Source organism: Carassius auratus, unplaced genomic scaffold (genome assembly GCF_003368295.1).
Source record: "Carassius auratus strain Wakin unplaced genomic scaffold, ASM336829v1 scaf_tig00035914, whole genome shotgun sequence".
NCBI lineage: Eukaryota > Metazoa > Chordata > Actinopteri > Cypriniformes > Cyprinidae > Carassius > Carassius auratus.
The window spans coordinates 20,810-27,192 of record NW_020526273.1 but is presented as its reverse complement, the minus strand read 5'-3'; positions in this window follow the sequence as shown (position 1 = coordinate 27,192).

Genomic DNA, 6,383 nt, shown 5'->3' with positions numbered 1-6,383 from the left:
ACTAATGCGTATTATTTATAATGATACTAAACTGACTGCACTCACCCACAGTGATGAAAGTAATGCTGCTCAAAGGTGATTTGATGTTGTTTTGGTAGGAGTAACAACAGCTGTAGCTGCCCTGATGTGAGACGGCTACATTAACAAGGTTGAAAGTCACACTAGATTCATGTGTCTGGGAGGATATAGATAGTCCGTTTCTGAAGAGCTGGAATTCAGCTTTAGCCTTGCATCTTGGTTTAGGTGTTGTGCAACTGAACTGGATACTTTCTCCAGGAGAAACAGCTGCATGTGTGGAGGTCAGGGAAAGAGTCGGCATCCGCAGCTCACCTGCAAAATAAATGTGTTTATTTTAAACAATTTGTAAAGACATAATAAAAATAAAAAATTAAAATTAATCTAATTTCTGCTGCTCATGTCCTCCAAAATAAAATAAAAAACAATAAAAAAAGATTTAACACACCTGAGCAAACAACACCAGCATCTTCACCATGATTACAGTTATTTGTTCCTCCTGCTCCGTGTGAACATTGTGTGAGGGCTCTTTCACTTCCTGAACATCCAACATAATCCAGCCAGATCGATCCACTGCCTTGACCAAAGGCAGCTCCATGAGGAGCACTGATGGCTGATCCACACTGTGTCTGTCTGCACACCACAGCAGCATCATTCATGTCCCAGTGATCATCACACACGGTTCCCCACTGGCCATTATATAGGATCTCCACTCTCCCACAGCATGAATCAGACCCACCGACCAACCTTATGTCTGGTAGTTGGAATTAAAAATAAAAGTACAATGTGTTAAAAAAAGTTACTTTTTGGCAGTCTGTATGGATTTTATATGTGTTTGATATATTTGGAAGCCAATCACCGACCATTCATAGTCCCTATTATACTAATTCCTTTAATACTATTTTTTAATTACAAGGGTCATTCCTGGGATTGGGTAACATTTCAACTTGGAATATACAGTCATTTTGTCAACATGATTTATAAATACCTCACATCTTTAATTTATTGTTTATTTTATTTTTTAGACACCTTTTTTCTCAACCCCCTAATGGGCAGATTTGGATTGGTTTAAACAGGATTTTACACAGGACTGATAACAAATTGATGATAACAAATGGTAACATTTAGCATAATTGTCACAATTTATAGGACTGAGGCTACACAAACTTTATGTTTATGGTGTCTTTATTAGAAAAAAAAAAAAAAAAAAAAAAAAATATATATATATATATATATATATATATAGAGGGCACTCCACACAGGACTCAGGACTCATTCAGAACTTCATTTCCCATCCTGCCTCATTCCTGGTACTGGTTGCACACACACACACCTGCATCTGCACTCACACCTGCACTTCATTTCAGCTAATACAAACACACCCATATAAGTAGCACACTCACACCAACTTACTGCGATGTCTTGTTTAGCTTGTCTGACATTTCCGAGTGTTTTTCCCCCCTGTGTTTGTTATTCCCGTGTTTGACCTTTTGGACTGTGTATTCGACTCTGATTTCTCTGCTTGTTTCTGGTTATCTCTGACACACCTGATTCCTATTTCTATATATATATATATATATATATATATATATATATATATATATATATATATATATATATGTAATTTTATTTATTTATTTTTTTTTTTTTTTTGGTGTTGTTTAGAAGTTTAACTAAAACCGGTATTTTATAGTTTTAGTCCTTAAAGTGTCACATGGTAATCAGCAAGAAAGGCTGTCATTCTTACTTGTATTCCCTGTATTTTTCCAAACTATTAATATGACATGGTGTGATGTGGTGGAAGTCTGTAACACATTTGAAGCGATACTTTGCCTTCAGTTTAATAAATAAGTTTATGAAAAATATATTTGTGATGGGGTTGTGGTTTTTCACCCAAAATGGCCATAGCTCCGAGAAGGGTCTGGCTGCAGACCTGCACTTGCACTCCCAGACACTTGTGCTTCAGCTAGCGACGTCACTTGCAGTCTTTATTTATTTATTTTTTTGTTCTGTTTATTGATAACTTTGTTTGAATCTTTCAACATTTTACAACAGTAGCCAGGTGGTGAAGAAAAGAAAAAATAAACTAAATTACAATGTCACTTGCAATTGCTTCTTGCATTCTCAGCCTTGCACTCTCAGACACTTATGCTTCCGCTAGCGACGTCACTTGCAGTCTTAATTTTTTTTATTTGTATTTTTTTTGTTCTATTTATTTATAACTTTTTGTTTGAATCTCTCAACACTTTACAACAGTAGCCAGGTGGTGAAGACAAGAAAAAAGAAACTAAATTACAATGTCACTTGCAATCACTTGCACTCTCCGCTACCTATGACGTCACTTGCAATTAACACAAATCGTGCTTGTTGCCAATGGAGACAAGACACTGTGGTGGTGATTAAACGATTAAAACTAAATTAGTATGCCTACTACTATAATGTACAGGGTTCTGCAAGAAAAAGACAAGACCGGCAAATCCGTGGTGACAGAACAGCAGAATATGAATGCACAAAGTCTTTCGTTAAGCGTTTTCCTCCTGTAGAAAAAACAAACACATTAATATGGCATAATGTATTAGGATACGTTAAGTTCAATTAGAAGATAAGTTCAAAAAGACCAAATTCGATATGTAGTTATTATTTAATGTACTACAAGGCAAGCAGATGGCTATGAACACATTGCGAACATTTAATGTGGCCTAATAACAGACTAAGATGATAAAGACAATTCAGTAGCCCTAGCCTATATTTCTTGTTGTTGACTCAACGTATATACAGACCAACAAATATGAACGTGCATTAAGAAATGCATTAAGTGATTTTAAAAGGATCAGCTCCGTGCATGCAAGCAGACGAGTACAGAACGCAGTGCGTTATATTTTACATTAAACGTTTTCCTCCTATAGAAAATCATTATAAATAAAACACATAATGTAGCTAAATGGACAAAGACAGTGACATAAACGAGTCGTGGACAGTTTATTCTATATGGAAAAATGCTTAACGTGACACTTTGCGGGTTTCGTTTATTCACCACCACAGCTTCTTGTCTCCATTGGCAACACGCACGATTGTGTCGATTGCAAGTGTCGCAGGTAGCGGAGAGTGCAAGTAGTGATTGCAAGTGACATTGTAATTTAGTTTATTTTTTCTTGTCTTCACCACCTGGCTACTGTTATAAAATGTTGGGAAATTCAAACAAAAAGTAAAAAAAAATATATATAAAATTAAAAATAAAGACGGCAAGTGATGTCACTACCGGACGTTCAAGTGTCTGAGAGTGCAAGTCTGCAGCCAGACCCTGTTTTTTTGTTAATCATTTCCTAAGTTCAAACTAAGTGAAGTACCTCAGTGGCATGACAAAATGCTTGGTTTAAAATTGATATAGCAATTATGTCATGCTAAAGAAAAGTAAAATGTAACAATTGTTTTATTATTTATAATGGGCATACCAAAGTATTGTGAAAAGCTTCTAACAAATATTTTTTGTGAACTACCACTTTAAAAACTCTGAGGGACTGAAATATTACAGAATCCCAGCAAGCAAGCACTGCATTTTCAAAATGCTTAGGTGTTTTGGTGTTGAAAACAGCAGAAGAATACTTTGAAAATAGATGTACTTTTACCTAAGCAGGCGACACCTGCATCTTCACATGACCACAGTTATGTGGGATGTGAGCACTGTGTGAGCAATGATTCACTTAGGACTCAGGCTACACAAACTTTGTGTTTATGGTGTCTTTATTAAAAAAAAAAATTATATATATATATATATATAGAGAGAGAGAGAGAGAGAGAGAGAGAGAGGGGGGGGGGGGGGTGGGGGCTCTCCACTCAGGACTCAGGACTCATTCAGAACTTCATTTCCCATCCTGCCTCATTCCTGGTACTGGTTGCACACACACACACCTGCATCTGCACTCACACCTGCACTTCATTTCAGCTAATACAAACACACCCATATAAGTAGCACACTCACACCAACTTACTGCGATGTCTTGTTTAGCTTGTCTGACATTTCCGAGTGTTTTTCCCCCCTGTGTTTGTTATTCCCGTGTTTGACCTTTTGGACTGTGTATTCGACTCTGATTTCTCTTCTGCCTGCCCTGATCTCTACTTGTTTCGATTCTGGTTATCACTGACACACCTGACGCCATTCCTGATTTCTTCCTTTCTGACCATTCTCTAAATAAATACTGCATTTGGATCCGAACGCCCTGACTCTCTTCTTAACAATATATATACAGTACATACATATATATATATATATATATATATAGTTATTTAGAAGTTTAATTAAAACCACAATTTTATTGTTTTAGTCCTTAACATGTCACATGGTAATCAGCAAGAAAGGAGAGTATATATATATATATATATATATATATATATATATATAAATCATAACATAAAATATGAGTTGTCATGATTTTGCTAAGTATATATTAACTGAAACCCTGATTATTTTATACTTTTTTTATTTTATTTTTATTAATAAATTAAGTATATAACTCAACTCTGTCATAAGATTACGAAAAATATATTTGTGACGGGGTTGTGGTTTTTCACTCAAAATAGCCAAAGCTCCTCATGTAGTTAGGAGACCATATATGGCAGCAATAAAATAAGTAGACTATTTATAATTATGAATTAAAATAAAATGTTGAAAAATAACAATGTTCCATCTTAATTTTATGTGACAGGTTGGAGTTGTTGAGCTTGACAGTACCCTCCTTGATTATAATATTGTCCCCTTGGAATTATAAGGTTCTATCTGACATTTTTGTCAAAATTGAGTTATTCACATATTCTTATTCTGTGACAATTTATTTACATTATGTGATGTTTTGTTTTAAGTTGTGTACATTTGGGGATTTTTTATTGAAAAAAAAACAAAAAGGTTCTATCTACAGAAGTCTATGGAACACAAAAACTTAAAAAAAAAAAAAAAGCTCAATCAAAACTACTCAGAACGCAGATAGAACCTTATAATTCCAAGGGGACGATATGACCAAAAAATGTGATGCTAACGATTTTCTGCACCACTATTGAAGAGACCGGAATGATGTAATTTCTTGTAAATCACATATGAGCAGAGTCTAAATTATTCTGGGCGTAGAATGATTAGTGCGACGGGGTTGTGTTCAGACTGAGAGACATAACTTTCAAGTCTTTTTTATAAAATATCTTGCAGCTTTTTAGAAAATATATACTTCATGAGAAGGAGACAAAATAAATGCTTACATTATTGATAAAAATCACAGACACTATGGACATTTCGCAAAAAATTTCCAAAGTACAAACTCAGTGAAGTACCTCAGTGGCATGACAAAATGCTTGGTTTAAGATTGATATAGCCTATAGACATTATGTCATGCTAAAAAAAAATATTAAAATGCAACAACTAATTAATATAATTGGCATATCAACGTATATAAAAAAGAAGCTTCTAATGATTAATTTCTGTGAACTATCACTTTAAAAACTCTGGGGGACTGAAATATTAGGCTATAGAATCCCAGGAATGGCACACAAGCAAGCACTGCATTTTTAAATGCTTAGCACTAATTTCTTAGACAACCAACCAAACAAACAAAAAAGTAATAATAATAAAGAAAAATGAACCTAGGAAAATACAACATAAGGAATCAAGTTGAAAACAGCAAATGTAGAATTTGAAAACATGTACTTTTACCAATGCAGGTGACACCTGCATCTTCACTATGACCACAGTTATGTTTTGCAAAATAATTATGAACAATGTGCGAATAATGATTCACTTCCTGAACATCCCACATTATCCAACCAGATCTGACCACTACCCTGGCCAAAATGAGCCTCCTCATGTGCAGTAACAGGTCTTCCACATCCCAGCTGTCTGCACACCACAGCAGCATCATTCATGTCCCAGTGATCATCACACACTGTTCCCCATGTGCCATTATACAGGATCTCAACTCTTCCAGAGCAGTCATTACTACCATTCACCATGTCTCATGTTTTAAAATTAATAACTGTTCTGATTAATTTATTTCAAAAGTAATTAGTAATCAGTGTTGGGTATAGTTACTTTGGAAAGTAGTTAGTTAGGTTACAACGTTACCATCAGTTAAAAGTAATCAGTTATGATACAGCGTTACCTATTCATAAAAGTAACGCGTTAGAGTACTCATGCGTTACCAAAAATTAAAATCCGTCTGCAGCGGCTCACACATGACAGACATAGCCCCCGGCCCCTTTAAATGCACCTAGAAGTCGTGACTCCCGACAATGAATAACGTCAGTCATCCGACTAAATTAACACTGCAGGATAACAATAACAGGAAAGACAGTCAGCAATCGGCTATTTCACATGGCGTTTTATTTAT